This window comes from Aegilops tauschii, chromosome 5 (genome assembly GCF_002575655.3).
Source record: "Aegilops tauschii subsp. strangulata cultivar AL8/78 chromosome 5, Aet v6.0, whole genome shotgun sequence".
In the NCBI taxonomy this organism is placed as follows: Eukaryota; Viridiplantae; Streptophyta; class Magnoliopsida; order Poales; family Poaceae; genus Aegilops; species Aegilops tauschii.
Genome location: NC_053039.3, coordinates 30,118,303 through 30,133,448, shown reverse-complemented (window position 1 = coordinate 30,133,448; position 15,146 = coordinate 30,118,303).

Here is a 15,146-nt window from a genome sequence, read left to right as displayed (position 1 = left end):
TCCGGAATGGTCCGGAGGTAAAGATTTATATATGGGAAGTCCTGTTTTGGTCACCGGAAAAGTTTCGGGTGATATCGGTAATGTACCGGGACCACCGGGAGGGTCCCGGGGGTCCACCAAGTGGGGTCACCAGCCCCAGAGGGCTGCATGGGCCAAGTGTGGGAGGGGACCAGCCCCAGGTGGGCTGGTGCGCCCCCCCCCACAAGAGGCCCAGGGCGCAGGAAAGGGGGAAAGGGGGGGAAACCCTAGTCTCAGATGGGCCTTAGGCCCATCTAGTGGGGCGCCACCTCTCTCCCCCCCTTTGGCCGCCCCCCAAGCCCCATCTAGGGCTGGCCGCACCCCTTGGGGGGGGACCCTAGATGGGGGCGCAGCCCTCCCCCTCCCCTATATATACTTGAGGTTTGGGCTGCCCAAGACATATGAGAACGTCTCTCTTTCGGCGCAGCCCTACCCCTCTCCCTCCTCCTCCTCTCCCGCGGTGCTTGGCGAAGCCCTGCGGGATTGCCACGCTTCTCCATCACCACCACGCCGTCGTGCTGCTGCTGGATGGAGTCTTCCCCAACCTCTCCCTCTCACCTTGCTGGATCAAGGCGTGGGAGACGTCACCGGGCTGCACGTGTGTTGAACGCGGAGGCGCCGTGGTTCGGCGCTTAGATCGGAATCAACCGCGATCTGAATCGCTACGAGTATGACTCCTTCATCCGCGTTCTTTCAACGCTTCCGCATCGCGATCTACAATGGTATGTAGATGCACTCCCCTTCCCCTCGTTGCTAGATTACTCCATAGATTGATCTTGGTGATGCGTAGAAAATTTTGAATTTCTGCTACGTTCCCCATCATGGCCTGCTCTTGGTCTTTTAGTACATCACTACAACACATTCACGCTATACAACATGTAGAGCAACAAGAAGCAAAACTTACGATTTCCATGGTTGACAGGCCCCGTTGACCACATTGTCTCCATTGTGCAATTGTACCATAAAACTTAATGACGAGTTGCAGATGGTGTACCATCGACGCGATAATCAACTTCAAATTACGTTGATGGATGACGTTCATTTCATAGGGTGTGAAGTTTCGCGCATGAAACGAAGCATAGATGCATTGCCAAAAGATCGAGCCCCTTGAGTTTCTGCCTACAAAGTTCACAGTTACGACCAACTAGACATCACACAACAACTCATCTTTCATCACCGAGCACCCCGCCATCATGCTTTACTCTGGAAAACAATAAGAAGTTTAGCGAAAAATCTCAATGACATTTGACTGACACCTGTGGAGAATGGTGTCCACCATGGACGTTTTTGGCAGGGGCGGAGGGTGCCTGGCTTTGGAGGGATCCTGGGCGGACAAAGGCGTAGCCCAGCGAGAGCACGCGGTGGTGGGGGATTAGGGGTTACAGATGTCCTATGATGCCTGGGCGGCAGGCATAGAGGTACAACGGCGGCGGTAGGTGAGTAGGTAGGTTGCAACTACAAAGTCAAGGGGGGGGGCATGGGGCCATGGCGAGATTGGAAAAAATAGATCAGAAGGGAGATCTGAGTGGCCCTAGGGTGTCGGAGTCCTAGATGTTGGCGGTCCGGACCCCCGCAATGGAGCCCCCCATAGTTTGCCTCCGGTTTGCGAGAACGGACATCCTGGCCGGTACATGGACCGATGATGTATCATGTTGGATGGTAAAATGAGTCCAAACCGCTTGGTCCACACGGATGCAAACTGTTTGAGTTGGAGATGCCCTTAGTTAATTTAATGGTTTCTTCAATCTTGCGATCTTGAGAGCCAGCTCCAAGTTTTCAAGTTATAATTTTTTTTCTTCTAAAAATTGACCATTCGTACATCACACGGTGCGCCATTACTATCTGAATCAGTAATGGCGCATCACATAGAAGTGCGCCATTATTAACATTTTTTTCAAATTTTTTTAGAAATATTTTTTTCAATTTTTTCTTCGTTTTTTTCTTAATCTCAGGTCACTATGACTTAATTTCGGGTCAATATGCTTAATCTCAAGTCAAATCGCACTCCGTGCTCAAACTTCCCGAAAGGTCACCCATCCTCACACTACTCCAACCCAAGCACGCTTAACTTCAGAGTTCTATCCAACCCCAGCACCGGCTCACTTAACAGGCACTTGTTGATATATATAACATATCAATCCTATTAAACCTTGTTGATGTCTAGGACTTTGTTCATGTTCATGAGTGTGATTTTGAAAAAATATTTCAAAATTCCCGATCATATTACGTATCATATTTTGAAAAAAAAAATCCAAAAGAAAAAGTTTTTTTGAAACCAATTTTTCTTCTGTTACTAGTGGCGCACCTAGCAAATGGTGCGCCACTAGTAAGTTTGAATTTTTTTTCATTTTCCCCCCTCTAGATCTTAAAAAAATTCGTATGTAACTTTTCGAGTAGATGATTTTTCATATAAAAAACCTTTTAATCCGAGTTCATATGCAAAAGTTATGCCCATTTTACTAAATTCCAGAGAGATTTTGCAAATAAAGTCGAAATTCATATTTGTAAATTTTCCCAACAACTAGACCACATATCACATGAGAAACTTATTTTATTTTATTTTTTGACATTTCCATCATTTTCTTTTATTTTTTCTAAAACTGAAAAGGCGGTCCACGGGGAGGGGGGGTGCATTCGGTGGAATTTTTGGGCACAGTTAGTAATGGCGCACCGTGGGTGTGGTGCGCCATTACTAGTTTAACTAGTAATGGCGGTGCGCCATTACTTACTTTAAAAAAATAAAAAAAATTGTTAGTAGTGGCGCACCGAGGGTGTGGTGCGCCATTACTAGTTAAAACTATTAACTAGTAATGGCGCACCACACCCACGATGCGCCATTACTAGTTTAAAAAAAATAACTTTTTTTGTTAGTAGTGGCACACCGAGGGTGTGGTGCGCCATTACTAGTTAAACTAGTAATGACGCACTATCCCCTAGTGCGCATTACAAGTTTTGAAAAAAAAAATTGTTAGTAGTGGCGCACCGTGGATGTAGTGCGCCATTAGTATTTGGACACTAATGGCGTACCAACACATGGTGCGCCATTAGTATATAGTAGTGGCGCACCACATGTGTGGTGCGCCATTAGTGTCCATATTATCTATAGACCTTTTCCTAGTAGTGAACCTCCTTGGAGGGCATCGTCACGATGGTGGTCCCTTCAAGCTCCGAGGGAAACCTCGGGTTTCGGTTGCCGTAGGGGCAGTGGTAGTGTGCAGTGTTGTCTACCTCTTTGAAGGCACTGTTATGGAGCTCAGATCTAATGTGTGATCTCGAAGGCGTATCTGTGTTGGAACACTGCTTAGACTTGTATGGAAGGGTCGTCTGCTCTTGGGGGAAACCCTTGATCTTTGTCTTAGGGATCTGACGATGGTGGCCTGTAGCACTGCACACGCACCCGAGGGGCACCATCTTTGGAACAAGTGTTGGCTAAAGGGGTCCACATGTGGAGTGGCGTCGTTTCTACCATGTCGATGGTGACGGGTCTCGACGGCATGGTGTAGCAGAGTCTCGACGGGGGATGTGTTATGATGGACGAGCATATAGCAGTGGCGTTGTTTGGTGCCATGGAAGTGTCGATTGCTGGTTTGGTGCTGACAAGCAGAGTCGATAGTGCGATGGTGGTGGCTGCTTCTGAAGCATGCACAAGCGGTGCGCGCTTAGGGTCTGCTAGACCTTTTGAGATCTCTCGGTCCTCCATGCGGACGACTCGATGATGCCACCGGATCTAGCTGGTGGGGCATTGTGATGGCATCCCCCATCATCGAGTTTGTAGATGTGGTGTGGTGGCTTTACATTGTTTGATGTATTTTTTTGAGTGAATTCCGGTTTTTACCCCCTATTTTGACATTTTTGACACTAATTACCCCATTTAGCGAAATTTCATCCATTTTACCCCATTTAGCAAAAGTTCTGCCACGATTTACCCTGTTTAAAATTTCATGAGTGTTCTGACAGACAGGTCCCAATTGTGAAGTCTAGCTGGCATGCCACATCGATGGTTTTTTCCTACTTATTTTTCTCTCTCGTGAACCAGTCCTCGCGGCTTCTCCCGACCGGACCAGCCCGATGGAGGTCGCTTGCGTCTCGTCCAACGCATAATGCCTGAGTCGACCACGCTCCTTACTCACGCCCAATCGATTGCATCACCCATCCAGGCTTCTGCCCACACGTACCCGTCAGGCTCGCTCGAACTTAGGGTTAGGGATTGTCAGGCAGCGGCAGCAGCGTGATTTCATACCTCCTCGAGCGGCGTTGTATATGGCCGCAACATCAAGGCAAGAAACGACCCCGTGGAATCCGGCTCCGTCAATCTCGCCGACGTCTGGTCGCGACATCAAGGAAAGAAATGACCTCATGTAATCCGGCTCCATCAAGCTCGCCGACATCGACATGGGCGCGTCCATGTACATGCCCCCATCAGGTTGTGCTCGGTTGCGGTTCTATGGGGGCCGCTCGTCCAACAAATCAGCGAGGTTGGTGAACAAGCAAGCCCTCTCGTTCGTACCCCATTCCACATGATTTTGACCATCTCCATCATATGTGTATTATGAAGTTTTCCTGACTCATGCATTGGCCGGTGAGGCGTTTGATTCGGACAGAATTAAAATGCTTATTAGAAGATCACGTGTGAAAGATCGTGAATGTCGCCTAGAGGGGGGGGGGGGTGAATAGGCGTTTTAAAATAATTACGGTTTAGGCTTGAACAAATGCGGAATAAACCTAGCGGTTAATTTGGCAAGCACAAAACCTACAACAACTAGGCTTACCTATGTGCACCAACAACTTATGCTAAGCAAGATAAACAACTAAGTGATAGCAAGATATATGACAAGAAACAATATGGCTATCACAAAGTAAAGTGCATAAGTAAAGGGTTCGGGTAAGAGATAACCGAGGCACGCGGAGACGACGATGTATCCCGAACTTCACACCCTTGCGGATGCTAATCTCCGTTTGGAGCGGTGTGCAGGCACAATGCTCCCCAAGAAGCCACTAGGGCCACCGTAATCTCCTCATGCCCTCGCACAATGCAAGATGCCGTGATTCCACTAAGGGACCCTTGAGGGCGGTCACCGAACCCGTACAAATGGCAACCCTTGGGGGCGGTCACCGAACCCGTACACTTTGGCAACCCTTGGGGGCGGTCACCGGTACCCGTCAAATTGCTCGGGGCGATCTCCACAACCTAATTGGAGACCCCGACACTTGCCCGGAGCTTTACACCACAATGATTGAGCTCCGAACACCACCAACCGTCTAGGGCGCCCAAGCACCCAAGAGGAACAAGCTCAAGGGCACCAAGCACCCAAGAGTAATAAGCTTCTCAACTTGTAACTTCCACGTATCACCGTGGAGAACTCAAACCGATGCACCAAATGCAATGGCAAGGACACACGGAGTGCCCAAGTCCTTCTCTCTCAAATCCCACCGAAGCAACTAATGCTAGGGAGGAAAATGAGAGGAAGAACAAGAAGGAGAACACCAAGAACTCCAAGATCTAGATCCAAGGGGTTCCCCTCACATAGAGGAGAAAGTGATTGGTGGAAATGTGGATCTAGATCTCCTCTCTCTTTTCCCTCAAAAACTAGCAAGAATCCATGGAGGGATTGAGAGTTAGCAAGCTCGAAGAAGGTCAACAATGGGGGAAGAACACGAGCTCAAAGGATAAGGTTCATTGGGGAAGAAGACCTCCTTATATAGTGGGGGGAACAATCCAACCGTTACCCCCACTTCAGCCCCGCAGAGAGCGGTACTACCGCTTGGCCAGCGGTACTACCGCTTGCCCCTATAAGCGGTACTACTGCTCCCCCTCGCGGTACTGCCGCTGGGCCCAGAGCGGTACTACCGCGGTGGCAGGGCGGTACTACCGCAAACGAGCGGTACTACGGCCCCCGCTGCCGCGGCTAGTACCGTAAAACCCGACACGAAAAAGACCCCTTGAATCGAGGCGGTACTAGTACGAGACCGCAGCGGTACTACGGCTGGTGGCTACCAGCGGTACTACCGCTCTAGAGCGGTACTACCGCTTGTAGCACCCAAGCGGTACTACCGTTCCGGCCCGCGGTACTTCCGCTGGGACCAAAACTGCCATAACTTCTGCATATGAGCTCCGAATTGAGCAAACTCAAGCTTGTTGGATAGAGGAAGATGAGGCAGGGGAGGTATGCCAACAAATAGAGGAGTGAAACCTCCAACCGAGAAGAACCGGCATAACCTCCAACATCGAAAACATCATAGAAGATGCGAGTGAACTCCGTTTTCGATGAACTTGAGCTTATCATCAAGATGACCATAAGCTCCAAAACTCACAAAGAAAAGAACCAAACAAGAACCAATAAAGATGATGCAAGGATGCAATGGTTTGAGCTCTCTATGAGTGATACGATCAAGCTACTCATCGAGAGCCCCCCTTGATAGTACGGCAATCGATCCTATAACCCGGTCTCCCAACTACCATCATGAGACCGGTAAAATAGAAAACCTATCAAGGGCAAACCTTTGCTTTGCACATGGTCCACTTGAGCTAGATGATGACGATCTTAACTCCCTCAAGTTGGACCACCTTTCTTGGTTGTGTTGGCTCGATGAAGACTAGTTGATTGCTCCCCCATACTCCACTATGGGTGAGCCACTCTTCCGCACATCTTCACAAGTCCATTGTCACCACAATGGACGGCAAGCTTCAAGCATTTGATCTCTTCATGATGCTTCACTTGAACTTGCACACCGCAACATCTTCACAAGTCCATTGTCACCACAATGGACGGCAAGCTTCAAGCATTTGATCTCTTCATGATGCTTCACTTGAACTTGCACACCGCAACCTATCCCCACAAAGAACTCTCACGAAGATCATGGGTTAGTACACAAAGCGTAATTGACAATGCTTACCACACCATGGGATCGCTTGATCCCTCTCGGTACATCTTCTACGCTTTGTGAGTTGATCAAGTTGATTCACTCTTGACTTAGTCTTGATCAACCTTGAATCTTTTCAACTCTCTTCATTTGGATGATGTCTTGAAGATATACATGAATGATCACACAATCTTCTTCTCCAACACATGCTTGCAATAAGCTCAACTCTCACATGACCAATCTTTGGATAATTCCTTAATAACACCTTGGTCACCACATAAACTCCTTGAAACCAACACATGGACTTCAAGAAATGCCTATGGACAAATCCTTCAAATATAACTCAAGGCAACCATTAGTTCATAGAGATTGTCATCAATTACCAAAACCAAACATGGGGGCACCGCATGTTCTTTCAACGTGTATACATATCACCCATCTATAACTGACATACATTGATTTAAAGTTTTTTTCAACATTTTGAATATTGTCGAAATCCTTTTACTTCTTTGTTTGCGGCGTGCGTGTGATTCGAAGGAAGGCGAACAATGTGTGCTATGAATATTGGAGGCCAGAGTGGTGCGGCCCAACTTACGCCTTGTGCGTTGGACGCGAGCGACCTGCTCTGGCGATCATATTGGGACAGCCCGCTCAAGCGAAGCTATGAGGACTGGTTCAACATGGAGAAAAATAGGTAGGTAAAAACCGTTGATGTGGCATGCTAGGTGGACCTAACAATTGGGACCTACTCATCAGAACGCTCGCAAAATTTTAAAATGGGTAAATTGTGGCAAAACTTTTGCTAAATGGGGTAAAATGGATGAAATCCTGCTAAATGGGGTAATTAGTGTCAAAAACGTCAAAATAGAGGGTAAAAACCGGAATTCACTCTATTTTTTAGACCTTTATTGAATAGTTTAATAAAAAGTATTTTGCATTCTTTGGATGCAGAGTCTGGGGTTTCAACGTTCTTTTCCAAAAAAAAACATGAAAAAAAGAGAAAGCAACATGCCCTGATTACGTGACAAGCTTCTCGTAAACATCTTATATAATCTAGAATTGTTTCTTTGCCTAGATCTAATTATAATCATAGAAGACCTTTATCAATATAGTTGTTATACCATATATATATAAGAGAACTCTACTAAAATATTTAAGAATAAACGAAACATACACACATAATGCAAAAGTCGAAAATAACCTAAAAACACATGCCATCTGTCATTTCTTATTTTCTCATGGTCAAGTGGATTAATTTAGTTTAACGTCTTTTTGAAGACAAAATGTATTGAGAAAAAATAACTTTATCACAAAATATAGTTTAATCTTACAATAATTTAACTAGTTATGATTCTGATTTCTAAAAAAAGGATTTATTAACAAATAATAAATTTTAGTATAAATAATTATATTTACTTTCACTAGTACAAAATGATTTCAGACCTAAGCTTGATGGCCTAGTGCGGATCCCATTCCTGTGAAAGATCTTAATGTCATAGCTGTGAGGGAAGGCATTTGTGATAGAGCTGAGGAATCAATGACGATCTTCAGGCATTTTTCGCTGTCTTGCAACCCCTGATTAGATAACCAAAATCAGCAAAACCTTAGTAGGTTATCCAGGTGATTCTGTAGTTGTGGAGAAGGCCGGAACCAAGAAGTCCCTAGATGAATGATTCTAGTGTCATCCCTGTGCCAAAAGGGTCATCAAATTTGAATCCAGCATGCTCCAAAACTTTGACGTTATTGCAATCGCTTGGCCTTATTGTCGAATCAAACATAAGATTGAATTCATATATCACTAGCTGCTAGAAGCTCCAATTCTTGGCTATAGCAAAGCCCACTTGAATTAGATCTCCGTTGTCGACACTGAGATGCATGTCGGACTATCCCAATTCCAGAGACTGTAGCTCAGTCCATTGGCACCATGGGCCATCTTGAGCATAGGACTTTGCATCCATGCCAATTAAAAGATCCTCCGGGCTTGTCATTAGCATCTGAATACATGTCATCGTTTTGTCGAAGTTGTGCCCCCACACAGAGACAAACTTCAGGGGGAGCTGCTTTCACTCATGGCAGCGGTTGTGGTCAAAGAACCTGCTAAACATTGACGAAAATCAAGATTCATACAATCAAGAATTCTGAAACTTAATGAAAAACCCAAAGAAATATTCATGACATGTTCCTTGCCAAATTCATAGTTCTTCGACTGCCGCCATGATCAGAACAAAACAGAGAAGGAGAGCATTGCAATTGGTTGAACTTTGACATACCTGCAGATTCCGATGCCGAAGACATGTTGATCATGTAGATTGGGGGTCTTGTTGTGAATGCCGGCCGTCCGGTGAGCAGGATCAATGGCGGCGGCGGCGCTCAAGGAACCTGCAAAACAACGACGATAGTAAAGATGCAGGCACACTAATCAATCAAGAAATCTGAAAATTGATCAGAAACCAGAAGAAGCACGCTTGGTCCTAAACATTCACGGTCTGCTGCTCACCCAATTCATAGTTCTTGTATTGTCGCCAAGATCAGAACAAAACAGAGAAGGAGAGAAAAGCAATTGGTTGAACTTTGACATACCTGAATATTCCGACGCCGAAGACAACTTCATTGTGTTGACGGGGATCTTGCTCTGGATGCCAGCCGTCTGGTCAGCGGGATCCATGTCGGCGGTGGCGGTCAAAGAACTTGCTAAACACCAACATAAGTAAAGATTCAATCTTATTTGCTGTTGCTAATTTATTTTTTGCTAGATTGGGCACCTCGTTGCAAGGCTCTACGTCGATATCATGGATTGGTTGTGGTTACCGGCATTCCTAGGGCAGATGGTCTTACATAGGTACATATAGAAAATTACGAGAATGCTAAAAATCTGACGTCATATTTTCCACGTCAGATTTTCAAACATGACAAATCTAATGTTTCTATGGAAAATTTAGTTGACATGAGGATGACAAAAAAAAAGAGCCAAATTAATTCGGCATGCATGTTTGCCAACTAAATTTGTCATCCTCTACAAATGCAAATTGCTATAAAAAACGTTCGATTTTCCATGGTCGAAAATCTGATGTCAGATTTGTAGTGGGGTCCTAAAATTGCTTGTGCATTTCACATTGTTCGTAGTGCCCCCTCATGCACACGCGGCCAAGCTTCGAATTGTTTACTTTGGTAACATCGTACCTATTCAAGTTTGTCATTTTAATTAGAAGCTCGTCTCCTGATAATGTTTACCTATATATGTATGTAGGATGGAGTTAGAGGCAGACCACATTGGAATCTTGCTGGTGCCGCTGGTTTCCATCCACACCATGCCCTTGTGCTCGCTCCGGAGCAAACTAATTCATATGGAGATTATTCTGTATTGGATTGCCTACTAGCTACTCACCCTCACCCTAATAATAAATTGCCGCTTTTATCAGAGGCCAAGACCATAGAGGATGCGCTGGAACTGTATAGAGAAGCTACTGCCATGGATAAAGTAACTCAAAAGTACTTTTCCCATGACCCTATCATGTAAAGATATACCGTTTTGCATGGATTCTATGCAAAGTTGGGCAAATGGCATTTTAATCATGCAGCGCCTCCCGGTTACCTACTCCCATCATTCACAAATATAAGGTGTTTTAACTTTTTTTGACGAATGTATATTGACATGTCTTAGAGTGTTTGTTTACTCATTTCAGTTTTTATGTAGTTCATACTGAAATATTCAAAATAACTTTTATTTATGAACGGAGAGAGACAGACTCTTGCATGGACTTTTGTGAATCGGATGTATTTTGTGCATTATGCCAACTTTGACCAGTCAACATGTATAAAAGCAAAAAAAACTTGATGTGGTCTACCTGTACGATAAGTATCACAGTTTTTTTTTTCTCTTACTTTCTCATCTATACAGAGTCGTTTTTGTGGTGCATTTTGTACACATAGTTCTTGTGTTAAGATATCTCAGGAATGTATGCTAGATCATAATCGAAACAATCTAGATACATCCATTTGAGCGACAAGTAATTCCGAAGATAGTATAATATTGGCAATACGAATGGGAAAACATTTGTACTTTATGTTTCTCTTAGATAATAGGACAAGTTGAAGTGGTGAACAAGGAATCTGAGAGTTCCTTTGAGCAAACATCTCTACCCGGCGATGGTATTAACACATGCACCCAGCACCCAGTTAACTGGATCATCCATCTGATCTAAGCTTTACAGGTCAATTAAATTAGTCCCTCCGTCTTAAAATAAGTGTCTTAGCCTTAATACAATTTTGTACTAAAGTTAGTACAAAGTTGAGACAGTTATTTTGGGACGGAGGGAGTATTTGTATTCTTCTTGCCGAATAATTCAACATGGTATCATCCACGAATTAGGAATCCTGCTTATAATGAATCAAATTTGTATATCCACTTTGTGTGATAGCTCTTGAAACTGTACACAACAACTGAAATACAAGTACCGTTTCTGCAGAAGAACATCATGCGCTTCCATGTGTAAAGACTTGCTGTGAGTCCATGTCGAGGAGAAGAGTTGGTGTGCTAAGGGAATGTATTTCCCTGGAAATGGTTGTTTTTGGATCCCTCGGTGCCTTCTTTGTTTTTCAAGCTTGGCTTCTGTTGCTGCGCTTTTTACTCGGAGGACGACGTGTTGTCCCTTCGGTGCCTTCTTATCCTGCTCTATTTTGCGCCGTCGCTTCCTGTCCTCGAGTCCGAGGAACTACCGCTTTTTTCTGAATCGGCCATTGCGAATGATGTGGTGACGTCTGCGGGCGTTGGTAACCTCCTTGGAGGGCATCGTCATGATGGTGGTCCCGTCAAGCTTCGAGGGAAACCTCGGGTTTGGCTTGCCGGACAGGAAAGTGGTAGCATGGAGCGTTCTCTACCTCCTTGAAGGCACTGTTATGGAGCTCAGATCTACTGTATGATCTCGAAGGCGTATCTGTGTTGGAACACTGCTTAGACTCGTATGGAAGGGTCGTCTGCTCTTGGGGGAAACCCTTGATCTTGGTCTTACGGATCTGCCGATGGTGGCCTCTAGCACTGCACACCCTCCCCGGGCCACCGTCTTTTGAACAAGTGTTGGCTAAAGGGGTCCACATGTGGAATGGCGTCATTTCTACCATGTCGATGGTGACGGGTCTCGGCGACATGGTGTAGCAGAGTCTCGACAGCGGATGTGTTATGATGAATGAGCATATAGGTGTGGCGTTGTTTGGCGCCATGGAAGTGTTGACAGCTATTCTGGCGCTGACAAGCAGAGTCGATGGTGCGATGGTGGCGGCAGCTTCTGAAGCGTGTAAAAGTTGTGCGCGCTTAGGGTCTGCTAGACCTTTTGAGATCTCTCGGTCCTCCATGCGGGCGGCTCGATGATGCCCCCTGATCTAGCTGTGGGGCATTGTGATGGAATCCCCCATCATCGAGTTTGTAGATGTGGTTTGGTGGCTTTAAATTGTTTGATGTATGTTTTTTCAGACCTTTATTGAATAATTTAATAAAAATGGTTTTGGATGCAGAGGCTGGGATTTCAACCTCCTTTTCCAAAAAAAAACATGAAAAAAAGAGAAAGCAACATGCCGTGGTTACGTGACATGCTTCTCGTAAACATCTGATATAATCTAGACTTTTTTATTTGCCTAGATCTAATTATAATTATGAAATAACTTTATCAATATAGTTGTTATACCATATATATAAGAGAACTCTACTAAAATATTTAAGAATAAATGAAACATACGCATATAATGCAAAAGTCAGAAATAACCTAAAAACACATGCCATCCGTCATTTCTTATTTTCCCACGGTCAAATGGATTAATTTTTTTAACGTGTTTTTGAAGACGAAATGTATTGAGAAAAATTAACTTTTATCACAAAATATAGTTTAAACTTACAATAATATAACTAGTTATGATTCTGATTTCTGAAAAAATGATTTATGAACAAATAATAAAGTTTAGTATAAACAATTATGTTTTGTCGTAGCTATGTGATGGAAGGCATTTGCGATAGAGCTGAGGAATTGAAGACGATCTTCAGACATTTTTTGCTGCCTTGCAGCCCCCCTGATCAGATAACCAAAATCAGCAAAACCTTGGTAGGTTATCTAGGTGATTCTGTAATTGTGGAGAAGACCGGAACCAAGAAGCCGCTGGATGAATTATTCAAGTGCTATCCCTATGCCAAAAAGGTCATCAAATTTGAATCAAGCGTGCTCCAAAAATTTGACGTAATTGCTATCGCTTGGCCTTATTGTGGAATCAAACATAAGATTGAATTCATATATCACTAGATGGTGGAGCTCCAATTCTTGGCTATAACAAAGCCCACTTGAATTAGATCTCCGTTGTCGACACTGAGACGCATGTCGGAATATCCCACTTCCGAAGAATGTAGCTCAGTCCATTGGCGCCATGGGCCATCTTGAGCACAGAACTTTGCATCCATGTCAATCAAAAGATTCTCCGGGCTTGTCATTAGCATCTGAATATCAATCATGGTTTTGTCGAAGTTGTGCCCCCAAACAGAGACAAACTTGAAGGGGGAGCTGCTTTCACTGATGGCAGCGGCGGTGGTCAAAGAACCTGCTAAACAACGATGACAGTCAAGATTCATACAATCAAGAACTCTGGAACTTAATCAAAAACCCAAAGAAACATTCATGGTTTGTTCCTCGCCAAGTGCATAGTTCTTGGACTGCCGCTATGATCAAAACAAAACAGAGAAGGAGAGCAAGGCAACTGGCTGAACTTTGACATACCGGAAGATTTCGACGCCGAAGATAGGTTGATCATGTCGATGGGGGTCTTCCTCTAGATGTCGGTCGTCCGGTGAGCGAGATCAATGGCGGCGACGACGCTCAAGGAACCTGCAAAACAACGACGACAGTAAAGATGCATGCACACTAATCAATCAAGAAATCTGAAAATTGATCAGAAACCGACAGAAGCACGCTTGGTCCTAAAGATTCACGGTCTACTGCACACCAAATTCATAGTTCTTGTACCGCCGCCAATATAAGAACAAAACAGAGAAGGAGAGAAAAGCAATTGGCTGAACTTTGACATACCTGAAAATTCCGAGCCGAAGACAGTTTCATCGTGTCGACATGGATCTTGCTCTGGATGTCGGCCGTCCGGTCAGCAGGATCCATGTCGGCGGCGGGGGTCAAAGAACATGCTAAAAACGACGGAAGTAAAGATTCAAGCCCAGAAATCAATCAGGAAGTCTGGAAGTTGATCAAGAACCCCAAAGAAACACACCTTGGTTCTCGTTGTCGCCGGTGGCAGAAACAACGTCCGTCCAGTGAGCAGGAGCTTCAACATGTCGAACTTCAGGGTTATATGTGTGTGCCTGCTACACTATCGTAACGACGACATCAAAGTTGTGCAAGCATGTGTCTTCTCGGCAAGAGATAACAGTTGGGTCTCCTTGAGCCCCAAGGAGATTGGTGAGATCATTCCGGAACTCAATGTGTACCCGGAGCCCTTCAGGTTCGTGGGCCGCGCGGGGGGCTCAATCTGCTGGTCCACAGAAGGCCAATGCAACAATGTCATTATATGTGACTTAGTTTCCAGGAAAAATAACAAACTTGGACTACGGCAAATGTCTTAAAAGAAGTGTTCTCATAAACAAGCTATCATTTATAAAGATCCATGACTTTCAAGGCAAATGGCCAATGTTGTGGCAATATTCATGGCATAATTTGTTCAAATGATATCACATTTTTGCACAAGTTTGCATCTTGAAATGACAAACAATGTTTCCTAAGGAGGTTTTCATTTTCTTTGCACGAAAATTTCATTTTCTATTTTTTTAGTGCCTAAAATGAGTTTTTTTGTGAAGAACCTACCAAATATTTGTTGCAAAATTGGAACAAATCAATTTTCTAAAATATTAGGCCATATTTAGTGTACAGTTGACCAAATGGTTGAGTGTCAAAAGTTTGTGATCCACCCTCGTGAAAAAGACAAATTTCCACTGATTCGGTAGGAAGCGGGTCAAATTTAAACTACAGGTGCCTCATAGTTTGCTTTTTATTTTTTAGAAAAATAGTTTCTAGGTACACAAGAATCTATTTAATCAGATATACTCCAAAAGTTTTGCAAGATTCAACCCCTAGCTATGAACGGTCAAGCCCGCCATTTTGATCGCATTTTGAAACGGGCATAAGAAATTCAAAAGGAATAAAAAAATCAAAAACTTCGCATTATGCCATTATATATGCCCTAGTTTCCAGGAAAAAATAACAAACTTGGACTGCAGCAAATGTCTT